Source organism: Oncorhynchus masou, unplaced genomic scaffold (assembly GCF_036934945.1).
Source record: "Oncorhynchus masou masou isolate Uvic2021 unplaced genomic scaffold, UVic_Omas_1.1 unplaced_scaffold_596, whole genome shotgun sequence".
Taxonomy (NCBI): domain Eukaryota; kingdom Metazoa; phylum Chordata; class Actinopteri; order Salmoniformes; family Salmonidae; genus Oncorhynchus; species Oncorhynchus masou.
The window spans coordinates 254,584-268,735 of NW_027012384.1; the positions used below are offsets into that span (position 1 = coordinate 254,584).

The 14,152-nt window shown below is 41.0% G+C and overlaps 1 pseudogene; it reads left to right on the plus strand.

Moving 5' to 3' along the window:
• LOC135536334 (N-acetylglucosamine-6-sulfatase-like) overlaps nucleotides 1-14,152 on the plus strand; it is a 46,668-nt pseudogene that overhangs the window by 10,924 nt on the left and 21,592 nt on the right.

The window sequence follows — 14,152 nt, forward strand, 5'->3', positions numbered from 1 at the left end:
TGTGTTCTATTCAGGAGAGGAACTCTAGGTACTACACTGTCTGTGTTCTATTCAGGAGAGGAACTCTAGGTACTACACTGTCTGTGTTCTATTCAGGAGAGGAACTCTAGGTACTACACTGTCTGTGTTCTATTCAGGAGAGGAACTCTAGGTTCTACACTGTCTGTGTTCTATTCAGGAGAGGAACTCTAGGTACTACACTGTCTGTGTTCTATTCAGGAGAGGAACTCTAGGTACTACACTGTCTGTGTTCTATTCAGGAGAGGAACTCTAGGTACTACACTGTCTGTGTTCTATTCAGGAGAGGAACTCTAGGTACTACAACTGTCTGTGTTCTATTCAGGAGAGGAACTCTAGGTACTACACTGTCTGTGTTCTATTCAGGAGAGGAACTCTAGGTACTATTTAGGAGAGGAACTCTAGGTACTACACTGTCTGTGTTCTATTCAGGAGAGGAACTCTAGGTACTACACTGTCTGTGTTCTATTCAGGAGAGGAACTCTAGGTACTACAACTGTCTGTGTTCTATTCAGGAGAGGAACTCTAGGTACTACACTGTCTGTGTTCTATTCAGGAGAGGAACTCTAGGTACTACACTGTCTGTGTTCTATTAAGGAGAGGAACTCTAGGTACTACAACTACACACTGTCTGTGTTCTATTCAGGAGAGGAACTCTCGGTACTACACTGTCTGTGTTCTATTCAGGAGAGGAACTCTAGGTACTACACTGTCTGTGTTCTATTCAGGAGAGGAACTCTAGGTACTACACTGTCTGTGTTCTATTCAGGAGAGGAACTCTAGGTACTACACTGTCTGTGTTCTATTCAGGAGAGGAACTCTAGGTACTACAACTGTCTGTGTTCTATTCAGGAGAGGAACTCTAGGTACTACACTGTCTGTGTTCTATTCAGGAGAGGAACTCTAGGTACTACACTGTCTGTGTTCTATTAAGGAGAGGAACTCTAGGTACTACAACTACACACTGTCTGTGTTCTATTCAGGAGAGGAACTCTCGGTACTACACTGTCTGTGTTCTATTCAGGAGAGGAACTCTAGGTACTACACTGTCTGTGTTCTATTCAGGAGAGGAACTCTAGGTACTACACTGTCTGTGTTCTATTCAGGAGAGGAACTCTAGGTACTACACTGTCTGTGTTCTATTCAGGAGAGGAACTCTAGGTACTACACTGTCTGTGTTCTATTCAGGAGAGGAACTCTAGGTACTACACTGTCTGTGTTCTATTCAGGAGAGGAACTCTCGGTACTACAACTACACACTGTCTGTGTTCTATTCAGGAGAGGAACTCTAGGTACTACACTGTCTGTGTTCTATTCAGGAGAGGAACTCTAGGTACTACACTGTCTGTGTTCTATTCAGGAGAGGAACTCTCGGTACTACACTGTCTGTGTTCTATTCAGGAGAGGAACTCTCGGTACTACACTGTCTGTGTTCTATTCAGGAGAGGAACTCTAGGTACTACACTGTCTGTGTTCTATTCAGGAGAGGAACTCTAGGTACTACACTGTCTGTGTTCTATTCAGGAGAGGAACTCTAGGTACTACACTGTCTGTGTTCTATTCAGGAGAGGAACTCTTGGTACTACACTGTCTGTGTTCTATTCAGGAGAGGAACTCTAGGTACTACACTGTCTGTGTTCTATTCAGGAGAGGAACTCTAGGTACTACACTGTCTGTGTTCTATTAAGGAGAGGAACTCTAGGTACTACAACTACACACTGTCTGTGTTCTATTCAGGAGAGGAACTCTCGGTACTACACTGTCTGTGTTCTATTCAGGAGAGGAACTCTAGGTACTACACTGTCTGTGTTCTATTCAGGAGAGGAATTCTAGGTACTACACTGTCTGTGTTCTATTCAGGAGAGGAACTCTAGGTACTACACTGTCTGTGTTCTATTCAGGAGAGGAACTCTAGGTACTACACTGTCTGTGTTCTATTCAGGAGAGGAACTCTAGGTACTACACTGTCTGTGTTCTATTCAGGAGAGGAACTCTAGGTACTACACTGTCTGTGTTCTATTCAGGAGAGGAACTCTAGGTACTACACTGTCTGTGTTCTATTCAGGAGAGGAACTCTTGGTACTACACTGTCTGTGTTCTATTCAGGAGAGGAACTCTAGGTACTACACTGTCTGTGTTCTATTCAGGAGAGGAACTCTAGGTACTACACTGTCTGTGTTCTATTAAGGAGAGAAACTCTAGGTACTACAACTACACACTGTCTGTGTTCTATTCAGGAGAGGAACTCTCGGTACTACACTGTCTGTGGTCTATTCAGGAGAGGAACTCTAGGTACTACACTGTCTGTGTTCTATTCAGGAGAGGAACTCTAGGTACTACACTGTCTGTGTTCTATTCAGGAGAGGAACTCTAGGTACTACACTGTCTGTGTTCTATTCAGGAGAGGAACTCTAGGTACTACACTGTCTGTGTTCTATTCAGGAGAGGAACTCTAGGTACTACACTGTCTGTGTTCTATTCAGGAGAGGAACTCTAGGTACTACACTGTCTGTGTTCTATTCAGGAGAGGAACTCTAGGTACTACACTGTCTGTGTTCTATTCAGGAGAGGAACTCTAGGTACTACACTGTCTGTGTTCTATTCAGGAGAGGAACTCTAGGTACTACACTGTCTGTGTTCTATTCAGGAGAGGAACTCTAGGTACTACAACTACACACTGTCTGTGTTCTATTCAGGAGAGGAACTATAGGTACTACACTGTGTTCTATTCAGGAGAGGAACTCTAGGTACTACAACTACACACTGTCTGTGTTCTATTCAGGAGAGGAACTCTAGGTACTACACTGTCTGTGTTCTATTCAGGAGAGGAACTCTAGGTACTACACTGTCTGTGTTCTATTCAGGAGAGGAACTCTAGGTACTACACTGTCTGTGTTCTATTCAGGAGAGGAACTCTAGGTACTACACTGTCTGTGTTCTATTCAGGAGAGGAACTCTTGGTACTACACTGTCTGTGTTCTATTCAGGAGAGGAACTCTCGGTACTACAACTACACACTGTCTGTGTTCTATTCAGGAGAGGAACTCTAGGTACTACACTGTCTGTGTTCTATTCAGGAGAGGAACTCTAGGTACTACACTGTCTGTGTTCTATTCAGGAGAGGAACTCTAGGTACTACACTGTCTGTGTTCTATTCAGGAGAGGAACTCTAGGTACTACACTGTCTGTGTTCTATTCAGGAGAGGAACTCTCGGTACTACAACTACACACTGTCTGTGTTCTATTCAGGAGAGGAACTCTCGGTACTACACTGTCTGTGTTCTATTCAGGAGAGGAACTCTAGGTTCTACACTGTCTGTGTTCTATTCAGGAGAGGAACTCTAGGTACTACACTGTCTGTGTTCTATTCAGGAGAGGAACTCTAGGTACTACACTGTCTGTGTTCTATTCAGGAGAGGAACTCTAGGTTCTATTCAGGAGAGGAACTCTTGGTACTACACTGTCTGTGTTCTATTCAGGAGAGGAACTCTAGGTACTACACTGTCTGTGTTCTATTCAGGAGAGGAACTCTAGGTACTACACTGTCTGTGTTCTATTCAGGAGAGGAACTCTAGGTACTACAACTACACACTGTCTGTGTTCTATTCAGGAGAGGAACTCTAGGTACTACACTGTGTTCTATTCAGGAGAGGAACTCTAGGTACTACACTGTGTTCTATTCAGGAGAGGAACTCTAGGTACTACAACTACACACTGTCTGTGTTCTATTCAGGAGAGGAACTCTAGGTACTACACTGTCTGTGTTCTATTCAGGAGAGGAACTCTAGGTACTACACTGTCTGTGTTCTATTCAGGAGAGGAACTCTAGGTACTACACTGTCTGTGTTCTATTCAGGAGAGGAACTCTAGGTACTACACTGTCTGTGTTCTATTCAGGAGAGGAACTCTTGGTACTACACTGTCTGTGTTCTATTCAGGAGAGGAACTCTCGGTACTACAACTACACACTGTCTGTGTTCTATTCAGGAGAGGAACTCTAGGTACTACACTGTCTGTGTTCTATTCAGGAGAGGAACTCTCGGTACTACAACTACACACTGTCTGTGTTCTATTCAGGAGAGGAACTCTAGGTACTACACTGTCTGTGTTCTATTCAGGAGAGGAACTCTCGGTACTACACTGTCTGTGTTCTATTCAGGAGAGGAACTCTAGGTACTACACTGTCTGTGTTCTATTCAGGAGAGGAACTCTAGGTACTACACTGTCTGTGTTCTATTCAGGAGAGGAACTCTTGGTACTACACTGTCTGTGTTCTATTCAGGAGAGGAACTCTCGGTACTACAACTACACACTGTCTGTGTTCTATTCAGGAGAGGAACTCTAGGTACTACACTGTCTGTGTTCTATTCAGGAGAGGAACTCTAGGTACTACACTGTCTGTGTTCTATTCAGGAGAGGAACTCTAGGTACTACACTGTCTGTGTTCTATTCAGGAGAGGAACTCTAGGTACTACACTGTCTGTGTTCTATTCAGGAGAGGAACTCTAGGTACTACACTGTCTGTGTTCTATTCAGGAGAGGAACTCTAGGTACTACACTGTCTGTGTTCTATTCAGGAGAGGAACTCTTGGTACTACACTGTCTGTGTTCTATTCAGGAGAGGAACTCTTGGTACTACAACTACACACTGTCTGTGTTCTATTCAGGAGAGGAACTCTAGGTTCTACACTGTCTGTGTTCTATTCAGGAGAGGAACTCTAGGTACTACACTGTCTGTGTTCTATTCAGGAGAGGAACTCTTGGTACTACACTGTCTGTGTTCTATTCAGGAGAGGAACTCTTGGTACTACACTGTCTGTGTTCTATTCAGGAGAGGAACTCTAGGTTCTACACTGTCTGTGTTCTATTCAGGAGAGGAACTCTAGGTACTACACTGTCTGTGTTCTATTCAGGAGAGGAACTCTTGGTACTACACTGTCTGTGTTCTATTCAGGAGAGGAACTCTAGGTTCTATTCAGGAGAGGAACTCTTGGTACTACACTGTCTGTGTTCTATTCAGGAGAGGAACTCTAGGTTCTATTCAGGAGAGGAACTCTAGGTACTACACTGTCTGTGTTCTATTCAGGAGAGGAACTCTAGGTACTACACTGTCTGTGTTCTATTCAGGAGAGGAACTCTAGGTACTACACTGTCTGTGTTCTATTCAGGAGAGGAACTCTTGGTACTACACTGTCTGTGTTCTATTCAGGAGAGGAACTCTAGGTTCTATTCAGGAGAGGAACTCTTGGTACTACACTGTCTGTGTTCTATTCAGGAGAGGAACTCTAGGTTCTATTCAGGAGAGGAACTCTAGGTACTACACTGTCTGTGTTCTATTCAGGAGAGGAACTCTAGGTACTACACTGTCTGTGTTCTATTCAGGAGAGGAACTCTAGGTACTACACTGTCTGTGTTCTATTCAGGAGAGGAACTCTAGGGTCTATTCAGGAGAGGAACTCTAGGTTCTATTCAGGAGAGGAACTCTAGGTACTACACTGTCTGTGTTCTATTCAGGAGAGGAACTCTAGGTACTACACTGTCTGTGTTCTATTCAGGAGAGGAACTCTAGGTACTACACTGTCTGTGTTCTATTCAGGAGAGGAACTCTAGGTACTACACTGTCTGTGTTCTATTCAGGAGAGGAACTCTCGGTACTACACTGTCTGTGTTCTATTCAGGAGAGGAACTCTCGGTACTACACTGTCTGTGTTCTATTCAGGAGAGGAACTCTAGGTACTACACTGTCTGTGATCTATTCAGGAGAGGAACTCTCGGTACTACACTGTCTGTGTTCTATTCAGGAGAGGAACTCTAGGTACTACACTGTCTGTGTTCTATTCAGGAGAGGAACTCTAGGTACTACACTGTCTGTGTTCTATTCAGGAGAGGAACTCTAGGTACTACACTGTCTGTGTTCTATTCAGGAGAGGAACTCTAGGTACTACACTGTCTGTGTTCTATTCAGGAGAGGAACTCTAGGTACTACACTGTCTGTGTTCTATTCAGGAGAGGAACTCTAGGTACTACACTGTCTGTGTTCTATTCAGGAGAGGAACTCTCGGTACTACAACTACACACTGTCTGTGAATGGGAAGCCTAAGAAGCATGGAGGGAACTACAGTGAAGACTACCTGACAGACGTACTGGTAAGAAGATCTGCTAGTAGTCCTACTGAAGGACACAGAGAATAACCTGTCTAACCACCTCTATCTCTGTCCACTAACTCCTGGTCTGATCACTACAGCCTCAGTCTGGGATCAACACCAGTCTAACTACCTCTCTCTGTCCTCTCCAGGCCAACATGTCTCTAGACTTCCTCCAGTATAAGTCTAACTACCTCTCTCTGTCCTCTCCAGGCCAACATGTCTCTAGACTTCCTCCAGTATAAGTCTAACTACCTCTCTCTGTCCTCTCCAGGCCAACATGTCTCTAGACTTCCTCCAGTATAAGTCTAACTACCTCTCTGTCCTCTCCAGGCCAACATGTCTCTAGACTTCCTCCAGTATAAGTCTAACTACCTCTCTCTGTCCTCTCCAGGCCAACATGTCTCTAGACTTCCTCCAGTATAAGTCTAACTACCTCTCTCTGTCCTCTCCAGACCAACATGTCTCTAGACTTCCTCCAGTATAAGTCTAACTACTCTCTCTGTCCTCTCCAGGCCAACATGTCTCTAGACTTCCTCCAGTATAAGTCTAACTACCTCTCTCTGTCCTCTCCAGACCAACATGTCTCTAGACTTCCTCCAGTATAAGTCTAACTACCTCTCTCTGTCCTCTCCAGGCCAACATGTCTCTAGACTTCCTCCAGTATAAGTCTAACTACCTCTGTCTGTCCTCTCCAGGCCAACATGTCTCTAGACTTCCTCCAGTATAAGTCTAACTACCTCTCTCTGTCCTCTCCAGGCCAACATGTCTCTAGACTTCCTCCAGTATAAGTCTAACTACCGTCCGTTTTTCATGATGGTTTCGCCCCCCCCCCACGCCCCCTGGACCCCGCCCCGCAGTACCAGGACCGCTTCAAGGACCTCAAGGCCCCTCGAGACCCTAACTTCAACGTCCATGGGAAGGTAGGCTCCAAACATGCCACCACAGCACATATACTACCACAGCACCCATACCCCCGCAGCACCCATATCAAACCACCCATACCACCGCAGCACATATACCACCACAGCAACCATACCACAGCACCCATATCAAACCACCCATACCACCGCAGTACCAATACCACCACAGCACCCACACCACCGCCGCACCCATATCAAACCACCCATACCACCACTCCACCACCACCACCCCAACTCCACCACAACCCCAACACCGTGCAAGTCTTCAATGCCTGAATCTCGTCGTTCTCACTACCGTTTTAGGGGTGGACGTCTCGTCGTTCTCTCTACCGTTTTAGGGGTGGACGTCTCTTCGTTCTCACTACCGTTTTAGGGGTGGACGTCTCTTCGTTCTCTCTACCGTTTTAGGGGTGGACGTCACTTCGTTCTCTCTACCGTTTTAGGGGTGGACGTCTCTTCGTTCTCTCTACCGTTTTAGGGGTGGACGTCTCTTCGTTCTCTCTACCGTTTTAGGGGTGGACGTCTCTTCGTTCTCTCTACCGTTTTAGGGGTGGACGTCTCTTCGTTCTCTCTACCGTTTTAGGGGTGGACGTTCTCTCTACCGTTTTAGGGGTGGACGTCTCTTCGTTCTCTCTACCGTTTTAGGGGTGGACGTCTCTTCGTTCTCTCTACCGTTTTAGGGGTGGACGTCTCTTCGTTCTCACTACCGTTTTAGGGGTGGACGTCTCTTCGTTCTCACTACCGTTTTAGGGGTGGACGTCTCTTCGTTCTCTCTACCGTTTTAGGGGTGGACGTCTCTTCGTTCTCTCTACCGTTTTAGGGGTGGACGTCTCTTCGTTCTCTACCGTTTTAGGGGTGGACGTCTCTTCGTTCTCTCTACCGTTTTAGGGGTGGACGTCTCTTCGTTCTCTCTACCGTTTTAGGGGTGGACGTCTCTTCGTTCTCTCTACCGTTTTAGGGGTGGACGTCTCTTCGTTCTCACTACCGTTTTAGGGGTGGACGTCTCTTCGTTCTCACTACCGCTTTAGGGGTGGACGTCTCTTCGTTCTCACTACCGTTTTAGGGGTGGACGTCTCTTCGTTCTCACTACCGTTTTAGGGGTGGACGTCTCTTCGTTCTCACTACCGTTTTAGGGGTGGACGTCTCTTCGTTCTCACTACCGTTTTAGGGGTGGACGTCTCTTCGTTCTCACTACCGTTTTAGGGGTGGACGTCTCTTCGTTCTCACTACCGTTTTAGGGGTGGACGTCTTCGTTCTCTCTACCGTTTTAGGGGTGGACGTCTCTACCGTTTTAGGGGTGGACGTTCTCACTACCGTTTTAGGGGTGGACGTCTCTACCGTTTTAGGGGTGGACGTTCTCACTACCGTTTTAGGGGTGGACGTCTCTTCGTTCTCACTACAGTTTTAGGGGTGACGTGTAGCCTAGCATAGGGACAGTAACCAAAAGTTTTCTGGTTCGAACCCCCGAGACGTTCTTCTCTTGAGCAAGGCAGTTACCCCTAACAATAATGCTTTTCGGGAGCTGATGTCGTTGACGTGGATTAAGGCAGTCCCACGCACCTCAGGGGTTGGGTTAAATGCTGAAGACACATTTCAGTGCTTTCAGACTAGGTATCCCCTCTCCTTTCCCACTGTCTGATGGCCACGTCTAACCTCTCAACACACTACAGAGACCTACCACTTATTAAGTGCTCTGTCTTTCCCATAATGACCTTCTCCAGGACAAGCACTGGCTGATCAGACAGGCGAAGACTCCCATGACCAACTCCTCTATCGAGTTACTGGACGAGGCCTACAGGAAACGGTTAGTAGTACCTCCTCTTCTCTCTCCCATCTTCTCTCACAACACCCCCTATCCTTTATGAGTTATAATGTATCCCCCCCTATCCTTTATGAGTTATAATGTATCCTTTATGAGTGATAATGTATCCCCCTATCCTTTATGAGTTATGTATCCCCCTATCCTTTATGAGTGATAATGTATCCTTTATGAGTTATAATGTATCCTTTATGAGTTATAATGTATCCCCCCCGATCCTTTATGAGTTATAATGTATCCTTTATGAGTTACAATGTATCCTTTGAGTGATAATGTATCCTTTATGAGTTATAATGTATCCTATATGAGTTATAATGTATCCTTTATGAGTTATAATGTATCCCCCCTATCCTTTATGAGTTATAATGTATCCTTTATGAGTTACAATGTATCCTATATGAGTTATAATGTATCCTTTATGAGTTATAATGTATCCTTTATGAGTTATAATGTATCCTTTATGAGTTACAATGTATCCTTTATGAGTTACAATGTATCCTATATGAGTTATAATGTATCCTATATGAGTTATAATGTATCCTTTATGAGTTATAATGTATCCTTTATGAGTTATAATGTATCCTTTATGAGTTATAATGTATCCTTTATGAGTTATAATGTATCCCCCCTATCCTTTATGAGTTACAATGTATCCTTTATGAGTTATAATATATCCTTTATGAGTTATAATGTATCCTATATGAGTTATAATGTATCCCCCCTATCTTTTATGAGTTATAATGTATCCTTTATGAGTTATAATGTATCCCCCCCTCTATCCTTTATGAGTTATAATGTATCCCCCCCCTCTATCCTTTATGAGTTATAATGTATCCCCCCTCTATCCTTTATGAGTTATAATGTATCCCCCTCTATCCTTTATGAGTTATAATGTATCCCCCCTCTATCCTTTATGAGTTATAATGTATCCCCCCTCTATCCTTTATGAGTTATAATGTATCCCCCTCTATCCTTTATGAGTTATAATGTATCCCCCTCTATCCTTTATGAGTTATAATGTATCCCCCCTCTATCCTTTATGAGTTATAATGTATCCCCCCTCTATCCTTTATGAGTTATAATGTATCCCCCTCTATCCTTTATGAGTTATAATGTATCCCCCTCTATCCTTTATGAGTTATAATGTATCCCCCCTCTATCCTTTATGAGTTATAATGTATCCCCCTCTATCCTTTATGAGTTATAATGTATCCCCCCCTCTATCCTTTGAGTTATAATGTATCCCCCCTCTATCCTTTATGAGTTATAATGTATCCCCCCTCTATCCTTTATGAGTTATAATGTATCCCCCTCTATCCTTTATGAGTTATAATGTATCCCCCCTATCCTTTATGAGTTGTAATGTATCCTTTATGAGTTATAATGTATCCCCCTCTATCCTTTATGAGTTATAATGTATCCTTTATGAGTTATAATGTATCCTTTATGAGTTATAATGTATCCCCCCTCTATCCTTTATGAGTTATAATGTATCCCCCCTATCCTTTATGAGTTGTAATGTATACTTTATGAGTTATAATGTATCCCCCTATCCTTTATGAGTTATAATGTATCCCCCCTCTATCCTTTATGAGTTATAATGTATCCCCCCTCTATCCTTTATGAGTTATAATGTATCCCCCTCTATCCTTTATGAGTTATAATGTATCCCCCTCTATCCTTTATGAGTTATAATGTATCCCCCCTCTATCCTTTATGAGTTATAATGTATCCCCCCTCTATCCTTTATGAGTTATAATGTATCCCCCCCTCTATCCTTTATGAGTTATAATGTATCCCCCTCTATCCTTTATGAGTTATAATGTATCCCCCCTCTATCCTTTGAGTTATAATGTATCCCCCTCTATCCTTTATGAGTTATAATGTATCCCCCCTCTATCCTTTATGAGTTATAATGTATCCCCCTCTATCCTTTATGAGTTATAATGTATCCCCCCTATCCTTTATGAGTTGTAATGTATCCTTTATGAGTTATAATGTATCCCCCTCTATCCTTTATGAGTTATAATGTATCCTTTATGAGTTATAATGTATCCTTTATGAGTTATAATGTATCCCCCCTCTATCCTTTATGAGTTATAATGTATCCCCCCTATCCTTTATGAGTTGTAATGTATACTTTATGAGTTATAATGTATCCCCCTATCCTTTATGAGTTATAATGTATCCCCCCTATCCTTTATGAGTTGTAATGTATCCTTTATGAGTTATAATGTATCCCCCTATCCTTTATGAGTTATAATGTATCCTTTATGAGTTATAATGTATCCCCCCTCTATCCTTTATGAGTTATAATGTATCCCCCCCTCTATCCTTTATGAGTTATAATGTATCCCCCCCTATCCTTTATGAGTTATAATGTATCCTTTATGAGTTATAATGTATCCTTTATGAGTGATAATGTATCCCCCTATCCTTTATGAGTTATGTATCCCCCTATCCTTTATGAGTGATAATGTATCCTTTATGAGTTATAATGTATCCTTTATGAGTTATAATGTATCCCCCCCGATCCTTTATGAGTTATAATGTATCCTTTATGAGTTACAATGTATCCTTTGAGTGATAATATATCCTTTATGAGTTATAATGTATCCTATATGAGTTATAATGTATCCTTTATGAGTTATAATGTATCCCCCCTATCCTTTATGAGTTATAATGTATCCTTTATGAGTTACAATGTATCCTATATGAGTTATAATGTATCCTTTATGAGTTATAATGTATCCTTTATGAGTTATAATGTATCCTTTATGAGTTATAATGTATCCTTTATGAGTTACAATGTATCCTTTATGAGTTACAATGTATCCTATATGAGTTATAATGTATCCTATATGAGTTATAATGTATCCTTTATGAGTTATAATGTATCCTTTATGAGTTATAATGTATCCTTTATGAGTTATAATGTATCCTTTATGAGTTACAATGTATCCTTTATGAGTTACAATGTATCCTATATGAGTTATAATGTATCCTATATGAGTTATAATGTATCCTATATGAGTTATAATGTATCCTTTATGAGTTATAATGTATCCTTTATGAGTTATAATGTATCCTTTATGAGTTATAATGTATCCTTTATGAGTTATAATGTATCCTTTATGAGTTATAATGTATCCTTTATGAGTTATAATGTATCCCCCCTATCCTTTATGAGTTACAATGTATCCTTTATGAGTTATAATATATCCTTTATGAGTTATAATGTATCCTATATGAGTTATAATGTATCCCCCCTATCCTTTATGAGTTACAATGTATCCTTTATGAGTTATAATATATCCTTTATGAGTTATAATGTATCCTTTATGAGTTATAATGTATCCCCCCCTCTATCCTTTATGAGTTATAATGTATCCCCCCCCTCTATCCTTTATGAGTTATAATGTATCCCCCCCTCTATCCTTTATGAGTTATAATGTATCCCCCCCTCTATCCTTTATGAGTTATAATGTATCCCCCTCTATCCTTTATGAGTTATAATGTATCCCCCCTCTATCCTTTATGAGTTATAATGTATCCCCCCCCTCTATCCTTTATGAGTTATAATGTATCCCCCCTCTATCCTTTATGAGTTATAATGTATCCCCCTCTATCCTTTATGAGTTATAATGTATCCCCCCTCTATCCTTTGAGTTATAATGTATCCCCCCTCTATCCTTTATGAGTTATAATGTATCCCCCCTCTATCCTTTATGAGTTATAATGTATCCCCCTCTATCCTTTATGAGTTATAATGTATCCCCCTCTATCCTTTATGAGTTATAATGTATCCCCCCTATCCTTTATGAGTTGTAATGTATCCTTTATGAGTTATAATGTATCCCCCTCTATCCTTTATGAGTTATAATGTATCCTTTATGAGTTATAATGTATCCTTTATGAGTTATAATGTATCCCCCCTCTATCCTTTATGAGTTATAATGTATCCTTTATGAGTTGTAATGTATACTTTATGAGTTATAATGTATCCCCCCTATCCTTTATGAGTTATAATGTATCCCCCCCCTCTATCCTTTATGAGTTATAATGTATCCCCCCTCTATCCTTTATGAGTTATAATGTATCCCCCCCCCCCCTATCCTTTATGAGTTGTAATGTATCCTTTATGAGTTATAATGTATCCCCCCTATCCTTTATGAGTTATAATGTATCCTTTATGAGTTATAATGTATCCCCCTCTATCCTTTATGAGTTATAATGTATCCCCCCTCTATCCTTTATGAGTTATAATGTATCCCCCCCCCTATCCTTTATGAGTTGTAATGTATCCTTTATGAGTTATAATGTATCCCCCCCTCTATCCTTTATGAGTTATAATGTATCCTTTATGAGTTATAATGTATCCCCCTCTATCCTTTATGAGTTATAATGTATCCCCCCTCTATCCTTTATGAGTTATAATGTATCCTTTATGAGTTATAATGTATCCCCCCCCCTATCCTTTATGAGTTGTAATGTATCCTTTATGAGTTATAATGTATCCCCCCTATCCTTTATGAGTTATAATGTATCCCCCCCCTATCCTTTATGAGTTATAATGTATCCTTTATGAGTTATAATGTATCCCCCCTATCCTTTATGAGTTATAATGTATCCTTTATGAGTTATAATGTATCCTTTATGAGTTATAATGTATCCTTTATGAGTTATAATGTATCCTTTATGAGTGATTTTGTATCCTTTATGAGTTATAATGTATCCTTTATGAGTTATAATGTGTCCTTTATGAGTTATAATGTATCCTTTATGAGTTATAATGTATCCTTTGAATTATAATGTATCCTTTGAGTTATAATGTGTCCTTTATGAGTTATAATGTATCCCCCCATCCTTTATGATTAATAATGTATCCTTTGAGTTATAATGTATCCTTTGAGTTATAATGTATCCTTTATGAGTTATAATGTATCCCCCCTATCCTTTATGAGTTATAATGTATCCTTTATGAGTTATGTGTCCCCCTATCCTTTATGAGTTATAATGTATCCTATATGAGTTATAATGTATCCTATATGAGTTATAATGTATCCTTTATGAGTTATAATGTATCCCCCTATCCTTTATGAGTGAAAATGTATCCTTTGAGTGATAATGTATCCTATATGAGTTATAATGTATCCTATATGAGTTATAATGTATCCTTTATGAGTTATAATGTATCCCCCTATCCTTTATGAGTTATAATGTATCCTTTATGAGTTATAATGTATCCT